The sequence below is a fragment of the Lagopus muta genome, chromosome 1, assembly GCF_023343835.1.
Source record: "Lagopus muta isolate bLagMut1 chromosome 1, bLagMut1 primary, whole genome shotgun sequence".
NCBI classification, from domain to species: domain Eukaryota; kingdom Metazoa; phylum Chordata; class Aves; order Galliformes; family Phasianidae; genus Lagopus; species Lagopus muta.
Window position 1 is genome coordinate 46,361,807 of NC_064433.1, and position 22,638 is coordinate 46,384,444.

General features: G+C 35.0%; 1 protein-coding gene across 10 annotated transcripts in view; it reads right to left on the bottom strand.

Moving 5' to 3' along the window:
• The window catches only part of ANKS1B (ankyrin repeat and sterile alpha motif domain containing 1B), a 402,720-nt gene that overhangs the window by 362,670 nt on the left and 17,412 nt on the right, over positions 1–22,638 (bottom strand). The gene's annotated exons all lie outside the window — the stretch shown is intronic.

The following is a 22,638-nucleotide window of genomic DNA, read 5'->3' on the forward strand; positions in this document are numbered from 1 at the left end:
CACATAATAGTAAATGAGATTTTTTGTTTCCAAGTGGAAAAATGTGACTGATAATCTAGCACACAAACAAACAAATGGAAACTGGTTATCAAAGAAAGAGTACCTTCAATTCTTTTTCTGACTAAATTTGAAGTCGACTGCATCCTTTATGGAAGCAATTTTCTTCCTATTTTTTATTTAGTAACACTGTTATCATTCTTTAATATTATGACCTCCAGAACTCAAGATAATAAATCTTGAATTACAGTATGCTTTCTTCAGCTTCTTATACAGTGTTAAATAGTCATTGGCAAACAATATTTTCATTTTACTTCATACTTTAAAATTAAATGCTGCAGTTTAAAGAAAATAATCTGAAGCTAGCAAGTAAAAAGAATTTTTAATGCTGCCACTTTCCAGGATCCGCATTAATAAAAAGGCATGTAATGCTTAGCATATGCTTTTTAAAACTCCATACTGCTGGATATACGTTTTATTATCTGCAGAAAACTTGTTTCACAGAATGGTCTCTTTTTCTTCATTATTAATCATCATGATTAATTTGATCACAAATTTAAACAGTTGTTTGCCCATAAACAGTATATACATAAAAAATTATTTTTGTGATATGTTGTGTTCTGCAGTCAATGTAGTACCATATAGTTCTGGATACCTCACTTTTTCCTGGAAAAACTGGATTGAAATATTTTCTTGGGTGCAGAAAAGCAAAAAGCAAAGGTTTGGTTTTTTTCCATCTGCTCAAAGTCTGCTCAAAGTCTGTTCTTTTCTGCAGAAGGTAAAAACCACTGTAATTTTTCTGATTAAAAAAATGCTTAACTTCTTGAAACAGTAAAAACTGAGTCTTGAAAGGACAGCCCCTCCATAATACAACTGATGTTTTTGATGTGGCAAAGACATGCAGTCATCATGTAATGGAAGGAAATCAAATCCCTATTTATTGATATAATGTCTTTTATAGTTTTGCGTAACACATACAGTTTTCTTATGCACTTGGTTCTGCTCTCTTCCTTTGATTTGTATCAGTTTATAGGAGAAAGAAGCAGAAAACTAAAAGTGTTATAAAACCTCATATTTTAAATAAATGTATAAACATTCAGAATATTAATTTACTTGGTCTTGCTTGCTTGCCAGCTTGCTTTGGTTTGGAGCTTTTTAGTGTTTGTGTCTCCTGGTTTTTCAAAATGCAATTCGTGTATTATTCATTATGCATTAGGCTTTTTCTAAAAATAAATAATAAAAAATAGTTCTTAAAGTTCTTTCCCCCTTAATTTTCTCCTTTCATTCAGGTATGCTTCAAATTATTGTTGTAAATTTTCATTTTGGCCTTTGGATGTATTTTTCAATAGTGAAGCCATAATGATTTTTTTTTTTCCAAAACTCAAACTATATAAATGCAGCTACATGAAGCTTCACAGGACACTCAGGTTGGGATACAAAGGTGCAAAGGACAAAGGAGTGTGAGCAAATGCTGATGACTCACAGACACGAGAAGGGATGGAGAGACTAATCATTATCACCTCCTAAGCGGTACAGTAAGTCACATTCAAAATTGGAACTTGGTTACCACAGAATCACAGAATTGTAGAGTTGGAAGGCACTTGTGGAGACCACCTAGTCCAACCTCCTGCAGGTTCCTACAGTAGGTTACACGGGAAAACATCCAGTCAGGTCTTGAACATCTCCAGAGGAGACTCCAAAAGCTCCCTGGGCAGTCTGTCCTCTGTCACCCTCAGAGAAATTGTTTCTTGTGTTTAGATGGAACTTCCTGTGTAGTAGTTTTTGCCCACTGCCCTCTATCCTGTCACTGGGCACCACCAAAGAGAGCCTGGCCCCATCCTCTTGACATTCACCTTTTAGATATCTATCAAACTAAAGTAAACAGAAAAGACAGGCAGAACTCAGGTGTTTTTCTTCCTTTGTACCAGCATAGGAATTCTTTTCTGTAAGGTCTTGCATTGCTATGACATTGCAGTATTATTTCCTATGAAAATTAAGGTAAGTTCAGTAAATGCCCTGTATGTTTATGCTTTGATTGCTGACAATCAAATTCAAATCCAATGGCCTGCAAATAAAAATCCTTACAAACTAAATAGCGAGTAGATCATTTAAATACCTTCTCTTGTAATCAGAATATAGCCGGGCAAAAGTATAGTGGTGTATCGGACTTCACAGAAAAGTGGGGTGGAGAAAGAGAAGATGCCTAAAGAGCCCTTCTTTGGCATCATACATACATACAATACACAAGGAACTGTCAAGCACATTGATTTATCTGTGTATTGAAACACATAGTTACCACAAAATCTACACACAGGAGAGTCTGAAACTAAATAAATTATCAAAATTCAACCTATAGAAAGTTCAGTGACAAAAGATTAACAGCTCTTGAGATTACCGTTAATTTAAAATGTTCTGAAAAACACCGTTGTATTATTTTACTATTTAGTTAAAGCTGCCAGAAATCAAACTACTTCATTTTATATACGTTAGTAAGGCGATTTTTTTCCTATGCACATCACTACATCATGGAAATCTACAATTCTTACTAAATTTTTAGAAATTAAATACATATATACGTTTTGTAAAAGACAAAGTTTTCAGTCAATGATGAGCTAAAATATGATCACAAATGAGTTTCTTCCATTATAACTAGCCAAAGTGAGGCACTAAGCTGTCTTGTTATGCTACTTAAGCTATATTGCCAAAAACAGAAGGACCTTTTAATAATAGCTTGCTCTCAATGTAGACAAAGAAAACTGACCTTTTGAAGTGATGTCAAATATTAATTGGACATAGCCTTTCCTTAGTAAGAAAACTGATTCATTTCTTTTTTACAAGCTGAAGATAATTGCATACAACAAATAGCATTTCAAAAATGAGATGAAAATGACACACTACTTGAGAAAAAGTTAGTTGATTGATTTGCTATTTTTCGATGGACTTTGCTATGTCTTTTGCTATATGGGAAAAAAGAACTGTGAAGTGACTGTTACACGCATATGAACAAAAAAGCAAGGAAATAAGTTAATTCACTTAATCATCAGAGCATGGGGACAATATTTGCTGCCAACAGCACAAGAACATATATGTACAGAATGTCTGCCACAACCTTAAGTCTGTGTTCATCATATTTCTCATCTGCACATATACTCACAGTATTTCATTACCCATGTACTAACAGTTATGGTCTTAATGTGATTGTGCTACCAAGATGAAAGGAAAACATTTTGGTAAACAATAAGAGTTGTTAAAATCTGAAGAGAGCTGCTTGATGACCTCAGTGTCTATCTGCTCATTGGTTTCATTTAAACTTTATCTGACAAGTGATAACGCTCTTTGACATTTCCTTCTCAGAAGTGATGTGGAAAAGAAGAGGATGACACTGCCTTGATGAAATCAGTTCCTTCAGAGGAAAAGGACAGAGGAAAGTTCTCGTGGCACATATTCAGGGGGTCTAAACCCTGTCAAGGGCCGAGAAACCTACCATATGCCTTAATCTCACACCTCCCACTCCTCTCCCCACTACCCTAGGTCTTCAAGATACTTTGAAGATTTTCCTAGAGATCTACTTTTCAGGACTACAGAAGTAGTGAATTTTATAGTGCTAAGTCAGTTCTAGTAGTGGGTTAGCTCTAGGGAATCCTAGGCTTCGTCCTGTCCCCACATGTCAGCAATAAACACCAAGCAGCTCATACAAATCCAGATTCTGTATTATTCAAGTGTTCCACAGAAAAAATATGGAATTATATACATATAGATATTTGTGTTCTGAATCAATCTTCCAAAACTGCTGTGCCTATTGTTACATAATCTGTCAAATACATTGCCAAAAGATATCAGAGTACATAATCAGGTTCTTATGCTAAATATTGTTCTGTCTACATTCATACAAATTTTGAATCACGTAAGCTGAGCTTATACAAAATATATGGACAAATTAAAGAGCAACACTGAAAATGCATATTGTTGCACCATATTGTATACAGCATCAGTTATTCAGACACATAATAGTAATTTTACTTGCTGTGATCATTAGCAAAACAGTTCCCAATCTCTATGCATAAATAAATCAAACTGACAACCATGTTGCTGTAACCTATTTAAAGTAATAATATTATTTATCAAACTCAGAAGTGCTTAGTTTTAGTAAATTTTATTTTATTTTCTTCCAACAGATTCCTCTTTGATAGCATCCAGTGTAATATTAGGTATCTTACTCTGTACAAAGAATGTATGTCTTTTTCATGTAAAGCTTTACCTATTATATACAGTACTTTGAATTTGAGCTGCATTTTTCAATTCCTTCAAGGAAAGTAAACTTAAATACTTGCTTTAGTGAAACTGAGCAAAAACCCTGCTAGAAATTCACTCTTTAGAGCATAATAAATACCAGAAGGCATCACAGAATCACCGAATATCCTGTTCTGGAAGTTATAGGTTTAATCTGTCAAAAGTAGGTGATTTCTTGAAAAAGGCTATGCCAGTGCCTCACTGCTCTCTGAGTAAAGAATTTTCTCCTAACATCTAACATAAGTCTTCCTTCTTTTAGTTTAAAGTCATTCTCCTTTGCCCTTAATAAAACTCGGACTCCATCTTTTTATAAGCTCTCTTTAAAAACTGAAAGGATACAATCAGTCCCTGGAGCTTTCTCTTAGCCAGGCTGAACAGGGTTTCTCTTGGCCAGCTCCCTCAGCTTTTATCCACAGGAGAGGTGCTCCAGCCCTCTCATCTTTTTTATGGACCTGCTCTAACAGTTCCTCATCTTTCTTGTGCTGGGGGCCCTAGGCCTGGTTGTAGTATTCCAAAAGGGACCTCACAAAGGCAGAGCAGAGGAAGACAATTGCCTCCCTTGCCCTGCTATCTGCTCAGTGAACTTTAACAATATATAAATAAAATATCTTTAACTGTGTATTGAAGTACTTTCACTGTTTCACTGTGAAATGCATTTCAAACACTCTTCATTTTTGAATGTGTGGCATATGCTTAGCTTGTTTTGATTCCTGCTGCCTAGTTGTGTCAGTTTAAGCAATACAACAAAAATTTGTGGTCAAATAATTTAAGAGATTAAGCACGTTAAGGCTCTACAGCAGCTTATTCCATTCATTTTCTTTAACCTAGATCCTGTTACAGTCTTGGCTCTAAGTAGTTTAAGCCTGGAAAAATCAAGACTTTAACTTTGCTGAACCATGATGTTATTTCCATGCTGATTCTGTTCAACTGGTGTAATTTTAGAAGCACAGGGTTGTTTAAGTTGGAAAAGACCTCCAAGTCCAACCATGAACCTGATCTAATGAGTGCCACATACCACACCTCTCCCTGTCATATCCACACATCTCTTAAACACCTCCATGGATGAACAGTCTATCACTTCCATAGGCAGTTCATTCCAGCACTTGACTACTCCCTTCCATGAAGAAATTATTCTGAATATCCAATCTAAACTGCCCACGGTACAACTTGAGATTATTTCCTTGTGTCCTATCACTTGTCACCTAAGAAAAGACATCATCCTCTCTACGTCCTCCTTTCAGGTGATTGTAGAGAATGATGAAGTCTCCTCTAGCCTCCTCCTCCATAGACTAAACTGCACTAGCTCCCTCACTTGCTCCTCCTGTTTTTTCAGTCCCTCCACCAGCTTACTTGTTCTTCTTGGCACATTTCAGCATTATAACTATTATGAATTCTATTATATATTGTAACACATTTACATATTAATAGGGTATTAAATATCAGATGTTGGACATCATATTTGTATTGACTATCATAAGTAACTGATGTTCAATATTCCACTTCCTCCCTCAATACCATATGCAAGAACTGTCTATTAATTTAGAAAACGTGAGTCCATATGTCTAAGCTCTGTTACCTTGAAGTCTCCTAAATAGCTGGATATCATGCATGAAGTTCACTGCAAGTATGTACTGTTCATTATCAAGACAGAAAGGATGACAAAGAAACTGCAAGTTGTCCTTTCTCTTTCTAAGTGTATTATAAGTGGCCACATTAATCCAACAAACCTTACTTCAGTAATAGGCCAAGAGTTTTACAAGACATTTGCCTGTGCAAGATGTACAGGTACAGTCTACATTCCTTAAGTTTCACAGTAGTAAGAGATTATTATTGAAATGGCACGTAGGCAATAATTGAAGGCAAATCTAGCTTCCATTTTACTTTGTCAATGAAGATTTCCAGACGTAAAAGACATCCCACTACGCAGCAAATTGTGTATAAAATTTTTTCTGCTCAAGTATCACCATTCCTGCCTTCACGAACATGTAGAGATAAGCTAAAAAAGGAGCACAGAGAAAGCCATTTGATTCCTTACTGTGGATATACAGTAGGCATTCACAAAATATATATATATAATATATTATTAATAATATATAATATAACCTAATATATAATAATGCTGGGAAGCTTCGGGAGTGTCTGTGATTCTATGCATCTCTGAAGGGAAGAGAAGTGTTTCTTCCTCCCATCTGCTGTAGAAGCCTCTAGTACACATACAACTCCTTTTGAATGCTAACTGGGAACAGGCAAGTGAGGATAAATTATCCCTCCCGTCTATCCTATCAAAGATATGACCATCAATAACAACCTAATAATGTTCATCTGTACAGAGTATTCCTGTTATACACAGTTTGCTTGAGTTCAGAATTTGGTTCTGAAAGTCTGTCTTAAGAATTATATGCACAAAAATGAATATCAAGCAGTACAAAAAGAGAAAAAAATCATAAAAATAATATTATGAATTTAGCACTACAAGTATGTTTATCTTTCATAGATCAGGATTCTTTCCTCCATAAGGAGTTACAAGAACTGGTTAGAAAATGACTTTTTTCCAAATATGCAAACAACAGAATCATCACTTAAAGTGACAACATAGTGTGGAAAGTAAAAAGGGTAATTAAAACAAATCATATGGAACAAAGGCATCATATCCAACAATCTATGACTTAGGAAATAATATCTTGGCTGTAATTATTGTTTTTCAAGTTTTGCCAGATATCACTGTTTAAATGAACAAACTTAATAGGCTACATCTACCCAGGCTAAAATTTAGAGGAAGGTGAAAGTTCTTAGAAATATATAAATAGCTTGAATTTCAAATAGACAATCTAGCATATTTGCCCATATGAATGGTAATTCTTAAAATTGTCAACTATATTTTTGATTGGAGAATTATGAGGCTGTTAGAGTCAGGACTTCCATCTGCCATCCACACTTTCTTCCATGGAACAAGCTGAGAGAATGCCAGTTGTAAATGACAGTTCAGTGTGTAGTTGAGGCATAATCCCAAATAAATTGAGAGATAAAAGTTCATAACATCAAGAATACCCTTAGCCACAAGTTTCACAGAGACAGTGTGACACTGCTGTGCATTATCATTTGAATAATCCTAGGGCAACAAAAGGATTGCAATTGAGGGAAACAGAGATGGTCTTACAAAAACATTTTGACAGAGTTAGGATGTAAGGAGCAACTCTAAAGGAGCTTCTTAAGCAATAAATTACAGAACATACACATGAATACATCCAGACCGCAAAATGCCCAAACTAAGCCAGCACAGTACTGTGCTGTATAATGTTTCATTCATGTTCATCAGCATATCCACAAGGGAGCAAAAGGGACAACAGAAAATGGGGGAGCTCAAACAATAGTCTGCCCTAGCTGCTCCTGAGCTCATCACAGGGGGAGTCATCAGCCCATCAAAGGCCAGTCTCTACAACCCCAACAAAGCACAGAAGCTCAGGAGAACGTAGGAACCTAAATTATGAACTCAGAGTAAGAAATACTTAGTTTGGGCCGTCCTATGAGAATCTACCTTTGTTTCTATGGGTGACATCCATCAAGATGAGGAAATGCAGAACATGCACCCTTTTCAGCTGAGGGTAGCTACTGTGCAGGGGTAAGGGACATCTGATGGGATTGCATAATACAGCCTAGGAGATGTTTGTGGAAGAACCAAAGGAAAAAGAGTGGAAAAATAGAGAAATAAAGAGCCAATCACATTGTCTGTGCAGTTGTCTGTGCAGTATAATTGTCTGGCTGCACTACATATGACCTTCATAAATTCAATTTCGAGTTTCCTGACTGAGGGACTCTATTCGGTGTATATGTGTATATATAAGAGTCCAACAGCCAACAACTGGGTCAGACCATGAGTTAATGGACCCATGAGAGCCACCAACTGGAGTGGAACCATCATTCAGTGAGTTCATATGACCATGGATCTTGCTACTGTAGGGAATATAGATATGCAAAAGTATGTGATCACTAGCAAAGATCAAACAAATTAGCTAAAAAGTAAGTATGTGACAGACTTAGGCCACTGGTAGATACATTCTAGAAGTCTGCAGATCAGACATTGTGCATACATGCATGCACACTTAGACATGCTCAGTTTGGTAAAGAATCTAACTAGAAAAAAAATTTGCTCAGGAGCACTCCATCTTTCTAGTTAAGTACCTCATACCATAAAAATTAAATAAGAGAAATCCAAGTTGAAGTCACATAAATTAGATTAACAGAACTGGAATTCTGCTTGAGTTGGGAATCAGTTTCATTCAAAGACATGTCCTTTTGCATTGACAGTTAATAGTTGTATCAGTAAAACTGTTATACTTTCACATATTATATGTTGGTATGCTGTTGGGTTTTTTTAATAAAGAAGAAGCACTGATTTTTTTGATGATGTAATAGGTAATAGGTGATGAAATGGTCATTCTTAATTAAAGGAATCTTGTTTTGCATTTGACCTTTATCTAGCCAGAAAGAATTCATCATTCTTCATGGAATATTCATCTGGAAGTACATTGTCTGGATATACGGCATAATACTGTGGCTATATTCAGAGAGGAATATGTTCCTGACCAATATTGGTTAGCTTTGCCTTATCCTTACATTCAAGACCAATTTGCCCTGAGTCGTTAAAAGGGAGAAAGCTTTCATCAGTTATGACTGCAGGATTTCTCTGTATTCCAGTTGTCTACAGGGACAAGCTGAGGTTTTGCTTAGTTCATAGCAAACCTAGTAACTCCAGCTTGTCAGTGACGAGTCACACAGATCCTTGGATTCATTCCAGAGTTCTGTTCTTGAGAATTCAGTCATCCAGATAGGAAAAAAAATGTTAACTCTCATTCTACATCATCCTGCACCAAAAGTCCACGTGAACATCTATTAATCAAATTACTAACTCCAAAGCTAGATCAGAAAGCAATATCCTTCATAAGCAGAATCACTGAAGCTTAAGCAGTCTGAATTATGCTTTTAAATTGTTGTTACGATACCGCCAGGTATACTCTTACATGATCTGAGCAATCCAGAGTAATGCCATACACCTAATGCTGAAAATCATTGCGTCAGATTAACTGTTCTGGAGGTGGCAACTCCACATGGCATACCATGTACCATGGATTTAGGCTGCCTATATATATAAATTACAGAAGTTCCACACCGTTGTTATAAATCAGATCTATAGGCTTTGTCTAAGGTCACTAAATTGATCAACATCAACCACCTGCGTTAAGTAATATTAGCCTACATAATAGAGAAAAAAATAAGACATAATTAAGATGTATGTTTTTAAGTACATGTATAAATACATATATTGAACTCCAATTAGAAACACAAACTATTCTCAGACAACTACTCTTTAGTGAAATTACATAAACAATAATTTTTTTTCTGTAACTACAGCAATGAAAGTGGATCTTCTGAAGGGTTCTGAAAGCCCCTGCATATCTCATGATTATAAAATATGCTTATGGAAAGACATAAGTATTTATGGACACTGAATTACGTTACGTATTATCAGTATTTTCTTTAGAAGAAAAGAGTATGTTCTCAGATAGAGCACTCCAATTTTTTTTTTCTTTTGTAAATAACAGCTGAGATCTAAAATCCAAAAATCACCTTATTTCATGTTAGAAACAAACTGAAACAAGGTCAAACTTCTCTTTCCTTCAAGAACTTAGATATATTGACATATTTTGTTAGAAGGGATTTTTTTAACTATTCTGTTTTAAAACCAGCAGATTTAAAAACATTTAAGTGATTAATTATGCATCTTGAAACATTTATTGCTACTTTGTTATATATAAAATCAAAACTCCTAAATCTCTCATACTTGAAGCAGCATCAGGAAGTATACAACACATATTTAAAAAATTGAGATGTGAATGTTGTTCTAACTACGACCTCATTGCAGAATTACAGATTGTTCATCCTAGAAGACAACAAAATGAGATTCTTTGTTATGGCTCTAGGATATACAGAACAGAACTCTCTATAGAATTTGCAATTCAGCAGCTTTTAATACGTTGTCTTCCATTGTGGGTTTCCTGAAAAGCAGAGAAATTCAAACAGACACTAGAAAAATGGGCATAAGAAAAAAATGCTATGCCTCTCCCCTTGACTCTAGAAGGCTATTTCATATCTTATTCTCAGTTTATGCTGAGACTGCATAACCTAAAATAGAGTCCTTGTGGCATCTGATCTTCAACACACTGGGCTATTATAATGTGATATGTTTGTATGTCGTTAGCGCAGTACAGAAAATATGGATAAAAAAGATGTCGGATGAAGCTTTGTTCTGTGGGACAAAAATTACTAAAGAAGGAAATTTTTTAACTAGGAACAATTTGGGCAAAACTTCTCTAACCTATGTTCAAGCCAATCAGAATAGCTGGACAAAAAATAAAAGCATTTCAATAACAAAAACAGATAATTAATCCCATAATATCAAAATAGCAGTATGCTACTAAGCATGCATTTCATTTGCTCTGCTTTGCCAACAGAGGTCAGAATTACTTCAGCAGCACCCACAGCATTAATATGATCATGACTGGAATTACTTAATCAGCACAAAATTACTTGCACAAATACCATACTTTAACTAGACATGCCAAAGTTTCAGAACTTTACGTTTTTAAAGATGTTCCAAAGCTTCTGGGTATACAACAAGAATGTCACCACTTTAAAATTTAATGAACAAACAAAATAATTTATGGTATGAACTAATAATTACACAGAAAAAATACAATTCGGTCAACGTGATGCTTCTTACTGAAAAAAAATCATTTGTGACACATAGCTTGGAAGGCAAAATGTAATTAGAGTAAAAATATGCACTAAAACTACAGTTTATTTATGTTAAAATTCCCTACTCAAATCCATTGTATGCTATTGACTCTATTTTATAAAAAACCTTATCAAATGTAGAAATGAAATCCAAGACTGAGCGGTTTAAATGACACAGATTCTTCTGCTACAAAGGAAGACCTGGGCTGATGTAGGATCAAATATCTTAAAAGGGGTGGGGAACATATTTATTTCTAAATGTATCTAAAATGAACACTGTACTTGGAGTTCTACAAAAACAAAGAAATAGTAACAATAAAATTATTTGTATCCCCAAGAAGTTCTACTGGCACACATTTTCTAGAAAATGAAACAGCCAACTATTCTAAATGCTGCAAGGGCTCTATTTACTTTCAGTCTCAGATTGTGAACTTATCATCAATCCTAAAATACAAATGCTAAATTTGAAAAAAAATAATAAAAAAAAATAAAATAAAAGAGGAATTTAAGAGTAATCTTATAATCTTTCTGCTCCTTAAAATAGAATAAATAGAATACTCCACAAAATCTGCTTTTGCAGATCACTTTAGATCTTAGATCACTTGTTATATCTGGAGTCATATCAGAAAAATACACATATGTACCTATCCTTCCAGTGGAAAGCAATTTATGAAGTGGTGGACTGGCATCTCAAAAGGCAAGAGAGCTCATCCTGTATTTGTATGAAGTACCTGCATTGATAAGAAGTCTCACAGTATTACTCCTTTAATGTTTATAAGTGAGAAAGTGAATTATCTAGAGATATGTTACCAGCACAAGGAATTACCAGCCATGATCAAAAATAATTCCACACAGATTTTAATCATGCTAGTTTTAAGCGTACTGTATGGACAGCTTGTAAAAAGTTTTAAGAAATAATGGAGTCAAATGAAGTTGAAAGGTTGTTTTCTTATAAGCAGAGACACACAATGCCAGGATTCAGATCTGGGCAGTTCACAGCTGTAGAAATTTTAAATCTGCACCAAACAAAAACAGAAAGAAAATTTCTGGAAAACAGAAAACGTGAACAGTTCAACAGCAATGAAGCAACAGATTCTCAATAGAGTGCAATACAAATTTTAACCTAGTTGGCCAAATAGCTTTGCCACCTAGGAGATAAAAATTTAGTAACAAATTCAGGACATGACATCATTTCAGAATGTCTTTAGAGGCTTATTTTAAATGTCAAGATGAAATTCATGACTTCAGTTTTGAAGTCACCACAGTTACAAAATCTTTCACCTAAAAGATAAAAAGATACAGGACTGTCATTTTAAATTTGAAAACAGAAACTCTTTCTCTGATAGGCTTTCATACACTCCTCAGTTACTGTGAGCAAACTGAAATCTAACAAACTCTGCAGATGCTCACATTTCGGTACTGGTGTTTTGTTTAGTTGGCCTCCAGGTTGAACTGATTTAGTCCTCATAAAGGATTTTGATTTATAAAAGGGTAACGGACAACACAGAATCACAGAATCATAGAATCAGGAAGGTTGGAAAAGACCTCCAAGATCATTCAGTCCAACCTACCACCAGTATTTCCCCACTAAACCACGTCCCTCAGTACAACATCCAAATGTCTTCCAAACACTGCCAGGGATGGTGACTCAACCAACTCAATCTAGAATCTTTATATGCTTCTGAGTTTGAAGTACAGTCTGGATCACTAAGACCATTTGCATCTGTTCAGCTTCCGGAAGTTATGCCATAGAAAGACCATCTGCATCTGTTTAGCTTCCAGAAGTTATGCCATGGACTGTTTGTAGGTTAGGACTCTCCTTTCTGTCAGACTATCATGTCAGTTCCCATTCTGCTTTCAGTCTGAACCCAGTTCAGGCTGCATCAGCAACAGTAAACTACAGGTGTCCAGGAGCATTCTCTGGTTTTGAGACCATGCTGGCATAGAATGCTCTACTCTTATATTATGTAAACCTTCCAAACAGTATAGCTGCATCCAACTTGGAGCCCCAGGCCCATACTAATTCATCAGCTGTGCCTGGTAACTCACTCTCTGGGAGAATGCCACATGGCAATATCCAGATGTTCCCTGGCATGTTTAAGATAGATTTAGCCTCACATTCCTGTCACAGATTTGGCAGATATCAGTCTCCCGACAACAGCACCCAGCATTCTGGAGTATATAAGAGCAATGTTGTCTGTGTTTGGGTCCAGATGGATCTGATGAACATCTGTCCACTGTTCATGTTTGTGCTTTATGTGCTTGAGTCTCCCAGCAGATGGCACAGTGGCAAACCCTCTGCCAGACTAGAGAACAAAAAGTAAGGGAAGTTATATATGTGAATATCCCAAACTGAATTCTTTCAACCTTTCTCACAAACACACTTATGTTAACTAAAATTCCTAGCAGTGCAACCATAATTGCATGGTGTATCTGCAGTGTAGTCTACCAGCCCTATTCTCTGGTCTCAAGTTAAGAAAGGAATCTGCAGTGGACTCAGACAGTGGCTTTATTTCAGGAAAAGGCTTTTAATAACTATAGTGGCATGAATCTCCTCTTCCTCTTAGAAGAAAGAATACCTATAAAAAAAGCTGACTTTAAAAAATGGTTCAGAATAAACAAGATAGGCACAGACCTGAAAAATTCCACATCAAAAACACTCAAATTTAGGTTCTATAGAGCAACATGAGCTCTTGGAAAAAAAGCTCACATCCAAATTGCTTGGAAGGAACCCAGAAGTGACTGGGTGAGAGAAAAGAATTCCTCCCACAAAGAGGAAAAGAGTTGAAATTAAGGTCAGCCAAAGCCTTTACTAAATTGACATATTTCTCATTTCATCACAAATCAAGGATAAAGAATCCTTCTTAGGTAAAAGGATCTGGTCACACACTGGAAAATTGGGCTAAAAAATCAAGAAAACTATTTCAAATTATTAAATGATCTATTAAGAAAGAAGAACATGTTAGTAGGCCATGCTATCCTCTTTACTTTTGTACATTGTGATGGTCATGCATTACAGACACTGCTGGTCAGAGTTCTGGTTTCTGCCACATGCAGAAGTCTGGAAGTCTAGAAGTCAAGCATAGAGTAACCTTTGGGAACGATAATATCTGTACTTGGGAGATGAGAAAACAGAATCAAACTGAAGCCCTTTTAGATTGGCTTGGGTATTACCTGTGCAAGGAGAAAAAAAAAGGAAGAAAAAGATGCTAGTAAGAGAATTATAATGATACAAGAGGGAATGGGAAAAATAGAAAAAAATAGCAGTGATTCTACTAAATTGCACAGAGCATTCGTCAACTACCAGATTAAAATAATAACTGAATTTAGTTATGATATAAAATACACATTATTTTATTAATCTTTCTTTACACTTTCCAGTGATGTGGTTCACTATGAGTTTAAAGAAATACATAGTCCTATACTTAGACTCCAACACACAGACATCAATTAAAAAATAAAATAACAATAATCCATATGCAGACAATCCACAGTGAGAAACTACATCTCACTTCACGTATAATGCTACCTTATTTTAAGCTTAAAACATTTTAAATATAGTTATTGCTCTAAGCAAAGACATACATCTACAAACACAGGATAAGACAATCTTTTAAAGGCTACATACTGTGGATAATTTTGTAAACAAGGGATGTATGTATACAGTGTGATTACTCACTTCTTCCTAAGGCCTATTAAGTTCTCTAGATTTTTTTCCAAACACAGACACTGTGCAATATCAAGGAGAACTCATATCCTTTAATATCTCTGAAGAAAAAAACGTTCTCAAAACAACAACAACAACAAAAAAACAACTTGTGGATTTTCTCCACAGAAAATGCCCCACTTAAATCCTCCCTATACTGAACTCAACGTAAGCCTTAAATAAATAAGAAATTATACAAAACCCAACATAGCTACTATAGAAATCAGCATCAATATTTCAGCATTGCAAAGACAGGAATAGGAAATTATTTTTTTACTCCAACATCTGGTACTATCCTACTACACATAAATTGTACATAAAGCTGAATGAACAAAGTTACTTTGTCAATAATTCAGACAATGTAAAAGTATCTATTCTTCACATATCAGTCCTTCCTTATTTCTGTGTATTGGTTCTATTTTCTTTTCTTTTTCTTGTACTCGTATATTGAAAACATAAAATGAGCAGTGTTTCCTGATAATTCTTCTTATGTGAGGGATAAAGATTTTTTAAACAAAGCTACATTTTCAGGATAAAACGAAATGACAAATTCTAGTACAAATCATCAGCACAGTTACATACAATTGTTACTGAGAATAAACATCTCTTTCCCCAAACTAAGGGAAGAAGTTTCTTTCATAAGAATAGAGGCTGAGAGGGCTGGGACTGTTTAGGCTGGAGAAAGCTTAGGGAGAATTTGATCAATAAGTATCTGATATAAGGGTATAAAGAGTGTCTCAAAGGCACTGAGCAAGGAGGCAAGAAGCAATGTGCACAGACTGAAACACATGTAATTCCATCTGTTGAAATAAATAGACCTAGTCATTTGAAACCAGGAAGTGGTGGGTCTGGGTTTTTTTTTAAGGATTCACACCAAAGCAAAATTAGAACAACTCCATTTTGCTGTCAGTAGCTGTCAGAAGCTATTCCTGAAACACACAATACTTTCATGAATAACTCATTTATTGAATTTAAGAGTGGTGGATAACTACATATCAGAAAGGATAAAATAAGTACTGTCCTACACTCCCTATGATCTAAAATCACTGATGACGCAGTACCAACTAATCCCAGGTTCCATTACTACTGGTCCCACTTGCAGGAAATACAAAAGGATGTACGTTACTCAGAGTCATCTCAGAAAGGAAAAGAATACGATCCAGAATATTTCAGCATTAAGGAGTCTGCTTACCAAATGAGTAGAGAAAAAGTGACTGGTGGTGAACTTTGTGCAGATTCCTTTCAGGACCAATTAGTGAAGCAGTAGGCATCTCTCAGCAGGAAAGAAGATTAAGAGAAGAATAAGTCTGTGCTGTGATAGCATATGAGAGAAAGCTGGGGAGACGTATGAGAGCTGCACTGACTTAGAATTCTAAGGACAAAGACTTTGTGATTAAAGGGTTAAAGCAACAGATATTTTCACTGCTGTCAACCTGGTCTGTCAGAGTTCAAATTTACCAATTATCCTGAAGCCAGCTGCCCATACAGTTTTGTTCTAAATTTAGTAGCCTAGGGAAAATGTTTTCTTTCTAAATTAAAATGATTTGCCAAAGATGGGGTAAACCACGGCCAAGAAAAATACCCACTTAGCAATACACATTCACTCACATATTCTCCCTCAATAACCGCACACTTTTTTGCTTTTACTCTCAGCCTGTTTCCTGAAAAGCATCTTCAGATTTTAGAAAAATACTCAGTTATATTTGTTTTCTTTCTATCTTTTCTTCATTCTTCCTGCTATATTTCTTCCCTTGATAAATCATTTTTTACAGAAGTTTCCATTTTCCAGACGCTTATGCTTATATTGAGGCCTGTGAATTCAGATCCCTATGGAAAACTGAAATTTGTTGAGATTTAATTAAATTCTGAATTTCTTGGTTTATCTTGAATTCTGCCACTGACAGTCAACAAATATATTTTTAATTTTATGCTCAAATTAATGGATACTCTTCAAGACTGACTAAGATTGAAGTTCAATTGAAAATTCTAAAATAAAAGCATGCTTTAATAGCAGAAGATTGAGATAAACAGAGAAAATAAAAGTCAGCATGATACTGTATTAACAACAAACTAGAAAATCAGCATTAAAATTAATTATCCCTATAGGAACTCCTCAAAACTTACTAAGACTCACACCAAACCAAAACATAAGAATAGTTGCTCTTTTTATAATTATTAGTGATAATTTTAAATTGTATTCTGAATTTTTTTCAATTTTAAGCTTGACAAAGAATGCGAGTTTTGTTTCATTATGACCATAACTATCACAAAATCACTTCAGAAAGCAAGCAATGCATATGGAAGACTCTGGGAGTTGCATAAGGTTAGATCAATTTAAATCAACCCTTTAAAAGTTTGATTAACTTAGTCACCTGTATAATGTCTCACTGGCATTACTTCTTTCCATTTCTAATTCACTGTTTGTTAGGTTTTCCATGAGTTTTCAGCAATGCACTTCACTGTATATTTCAAAATACCTTCATAGGAAATGATCGAATACATCTGAAAAGGAGTAATGTAATAAAATTCAAATGATGGGCCTATTCCAACTGTTTATATACAGTCCTCTTCTCTGAAGGTCAGTACGACTATCTGAAGATGTGTTTAAAAGCATGTTTGCTTCACCAGCCTTGGTCAGCTACTAAAAGTGTAACTTACATCTCTTGAGGTTCACAGTATTTTCAGCCTCATACATCTCTAGCTGAAAATGTTGTGTGTTTTTTTTTTTTAATTCTGTGCAAAGCATATCTTAAGTGTGGAAGGACAGAGAGTAATGTTGTCACAGAACCAGCAAAAACAATACAAATCTGCTTCAAAATATGGGCACCTAGATGTCAAGCTTCAGTTATCAGTAAACATTCCAGGTTTGTATATACTAACAGAGTCAGACTAAAATTACATTTGATACAGTTCCTGAAAATAAAATGGTGAATCTGTAGAAGGAACGTATCAGTTTATCACGTGAAAGTGGCACAAATTATATCAGCAGTTATGTGAAAATCGTCAGTGATCTGAAGATCTACTGCACCTTCAAATTATTTAAGAAATTACTGAAAAGATCAACTATCTACTGGTGCTAACATGCCACCCTTCGTGTACAATTTGAGTCCAAAATGTTCATTATTTGAGACAACAAAAATGAATCTTGGTATTTACACATAGACAAAGTTTCAGCTTCATAGCTAAATAACTGATTTTGCCCCAGCTACCTGCAGGTGCTGCTAGATATTAATTCCCCTGGTGATTCAACAGAAGACAACGCAGGCACCAGAATGTTTCTCAGGCACCGACTGTATAAGTGACGCCATTTTCATTAAAGACATCAAAGAAGAAGAAAACAGGTACAAGGGATGTGAAAAACATATGTAAGACTTAAAGTAGACAGACTACAGCTGAGAGGAACTCTCCATTCTGTCATCATAGTTTTATTTCTATGCTTATAAATATTATTAATGAAGTATTTTATTGATATCAACCCATTCTTGTAGAATATCAAGATTTTGTTATAGTATAATTCAATCCTATATGGCATTTTGTAGTCTTTTCAAGTCTTTGAACATATGTAAAGTGATAAATTTAACTTTGGTTAATGAATATATTTGAATACATTGAGCAGAAACACTTTGGCATGTCCCCAGGTGGCAACTCATTTCCAGATTCTGAACAAAGCAAACAAACATGTTGGAAGAACATCTCAGCTTTCATACCAGACTTCCTTGAGGTTAGCTTCGGTGTAAGCCACATTTAAATGCACCTTCCTCTCTGTTTTACTATTATAGAAACCCTCAAGTTACTAAGCACTAAAGACTTTTTTTTATTTTACATTATTTTTAATTTTTCATTATATTTTATCTCCATTTTTATAGGTTGTTATCAAGTAAAACCGTAATCCACTAAATCATACAAATTCATGATAATGTAATTTTTTTCATAATTATTTTTAAGGATCAGAGTATCATTTGGTTTGCCTAGGTCCTATTATATATTTAAAATAAAAAATGTATTCTGTACTCTCTTCACTATCCAGTTTTATAATTCTATTTTAAATGGAACAGAACTTTTCACAAATCATGGCTTCTGAATCAGCAATGCTTTCTGTCCAGGTTCTAGATAATTTATTATTTTTTTCTCATTCAGAGTGAACTATGGTAAAATGTGATATTAAATTTATGGAAAATAATCCTTAGCATCCTATTTTTTTCTTTCCAAAAACCATTAACCATATTGTGGGATGATTTCAGTTCTTCGTAACTGTCATTAACAAGTCCCAAGTGTGAAGTAGATCTTCATGCTAATAATAATCTTATAAAATAAAACACCCAGACAATACAACAAAAAAGTGCCAAAGTATTATTCTACAATTTGTATAATTTCTCAAATAAATTTTACATGGTCTTCCTTCCTTAGATATCAGTCAAATACTTTGAGAATGTATCTTTCTTAGTCAAGATATTTCTAAATTATGAAAGTACAATGTATTGAAATTAATTCTCCACTTGGAACACGTTACCTGTACAGTAGCAATATTGTAATAAAAAGTACCTGTAGCATGCTTATAAGGTGGATTCTAGAAAAATAGTGCTTAATGTCATGGAAGTCTTCTCCCATTCCTTTTCCAAAATAACTAGTCAAACCAATAAAATTAACTTCAGCAACTGAAATATTTAATCTTTTATTTGATATATGTATTTTCTTATCTCTCTCTCTCTCTCACACAGAGTAGGACTGCACTTGGTATGTGTGCGTTCCTTCCCTTTCCTACTCTTTCAACACATTTCATGGCATCTTCCTAGTTGTGTTAGCCATGAAAATCACAAGCTTAATTTTTTTCTTGCTGCTCCAAACTCTTCTTTGCAAGTCTCATGGTACTGAATATCATTTTGTGAATTTCTTTTTCTTAAAATAGCAGGGTTTTAACACACAAGTTTTCATGTGCTTTTATGTATGATCTTCTGAGAACTCAATAGTATTATTTTAGAATTTCTCAAATTACTTCTGTACTACTTGGTTATGGAATTGTCCTGTTTTCAGCAACAACAGCATTAATAGCACACTGATGTTCTGGTTGTTGCTGAGTGACGGGAGCACACCTGGGGCTCGGCTGAGCCTCTTGGCAGGGTAGAGCATCTGCCATGATGGCATGGGGCAGGAGAAAGACATAAAGCTATAGTGTGTTGACCAGGGGGCAGCCACTGCTCAGAGGCTGCTGGGCATCAGTCAGTGATAGTGAAGCCTTGAGTTGTCAGCTGGGTGTTGACTGGCAGGTAATAAATAATTGCATTATGGATATAAATATATAAATATATAAATATATAAATATATAAATATATAAATATATAAATATATAAATATATAAATATATACATGTATAAATGTATAAATGTATAAATATATAAATATATACATTGCATTTTTGTTTCCATTTTCCTCTTCTGTCTTAGTAGTAAGTTTTTATCTCAACCCACAAGCTCTTCTTCATTTCCAATTCCATCTTTCAACCCATCTGGGAGAGCAAAAGTGAGCGAATGGCTCATGGTATTTAGCTGCCTACCAGGTTAAATCACAACAAATAACTCCTTTATTTCACTAAAATCTTCATACATAACTTACACACTGGAAAGTTAAGAGCACAAATACAACTTTACAATACTAATTCAGCTCATGTTTATGAATGCATTATCTTTGATCCTATGATCTATTAATTGCATGCTATTTTTACTTCCCTCAGTAAACCTGCTTCAGCCCGTTTATGCACCTGCTTTGAAGGTAGGTCATGACAGTGTAGTAACAGAACATGTTGAATATCAAGTCAAACAGAAAGGGAAGTATATTCTGAATGATCTAGAGGACTGCAAACAGCAGGAAAATCTCTTAAATCTAACTTAACAAAAATGATTGTTAAGCATGTGACTTTCAGGGTGCCCAACTTCATATCTTGAATTTTTCACTGTAAAAGCATCAACCATTTACAACTGCTCTGGCAGTCAGAGGAAATTGTGCTCTGCACTTTTAAATGGTATGCATCAACAAATACTCTGCAAAATCAGAAATAATGTTTTAGGTGTTCCAAATTACATATCCAAAATTATCAGGTAATGCAGAACTTAATGTCTCAGGGCTACACATTCCCGTTTGTAAAGCAGAGTAATAATACCCTGTCATCAAACGAGGTTGTTTTGAAAATAAATGCAGAATGTTTGCAAAACTCTACTGAGAAGCATGTGAGGAAAATAAATCTCTTTACAGAAACATCTGCATAATATGCACTAAAGATATAGGCCCACAAAAACAATGAGGAAATTAAATACTAAATAGCATCTTACTAAGTGAACACCATCCATCTTATGCTCTGAAAATGGAGAACTTTTTATCTGAAGATACCATGTGACAACATCCAACACCAGCGGTATGTGCAACATACAGTCAGCATACAGTCCATGTGCCATAGTTCATGGGCACACTGTCTGCAAACAGCCGTGAGTACAGAGACATAGAACCTGTCTTCATAAAGGTAGTTTGGATCAATCACTACTCCTCAGCGAACCACCTTCCAAAGCCTGATAAGGTCTGGAAGAACTCTAGCTGCACTTTCATGACATTGAATCTGAGTTGATGAGCTCTGTTAGACTCAAGCTCGTGCTAAGATTTAGGCTGTCTTTTGTCCATAGGGATCTAAATGCAGATTATTAGCTGGCTGTGGTTGCTGACATTGCCAACAGGTAACTCATCCACAGATAAAATGGGTGAGTGTTAATTCACCACACTTCCCAGTGCTTCTGGCTCTAAGAGGCATTAAATGTGTTATCTCACCTTCTATGGTTCCATGTCTAAATTTTCTAAAACAGATAAGCTTAGAATATGGGATGCAGAAATACGTGCAGATTATCTTTTTCCTTACAAACCAGCTCTTTTGCCCCCAACATGAATTATCTCTTTGTCAAGACAATTTACAAACGGAGCGGAAAGATGTGCCCTTCTCTATCTTATCTTCCTTTCTCTTCTAAATAGAATATACTTACACATACTTCTGTTTAACAGAATTCCACCATGTTTGTTATAAGCTGCTAAATCACTCAGACGCTGTTTTTTCCCCACTCTTCCTGATTTTCTAAAAAAATCCGTACTTTAAACAGTCTTATTCTTCATGCTTATTCCAAAGCAGCTCTATTGTAAATCTGAAGTACTTGAGTGTTCTTTTGTTTACAATACATTAAAAAATGCCATTTCTGATCATGTGATACCCATCCAACACAATCCAGTAATATCACTTGAGTCAATCAAATGCTTGTGAATCCAAAGCTTGTTTTCTCTTTACTGTCAGTAATCCCTAGTCACAATTTGTTTCTTATCACTTATACTTGTCATCTATATTATCTCTGAAAATATATCAGACATTCTGATCTTAAGCCCTTTTCTTAAATGTTTGAGGTACTTCATGTTCCTATCAGATATTACTTCATAGGTTTTTATTCCCTCATGAACTTAATTAGTCAAATATTCCAAAAACTCTTTAGGATATTTGCTATTTCTCAGTCACCCCTGTTTAGAAAAGAAAATAAATCACAAGCATATTTCCATACTCCAAATAAAACATGCCTTTTCCTCTACTTCACTCTCTTTCTTTTCAATGTTAGATGGGATTATGGATGACTTTGGCCTATTTAGATCATACTTGTCATTGGCTCATCCTTAAGAGGAATACCAGTCTGTTTTCTAAGACATTAATTTCTCTTTTCATATCTCTACTCTTCTCACTACATTCTTCCATCAAATTATTTCCAGCTCAACAAACAATGCTTCCTCATTTGTTCTCTTGTATTATTTTGTTTCAGGTGATTCTCTTTATGATTCAA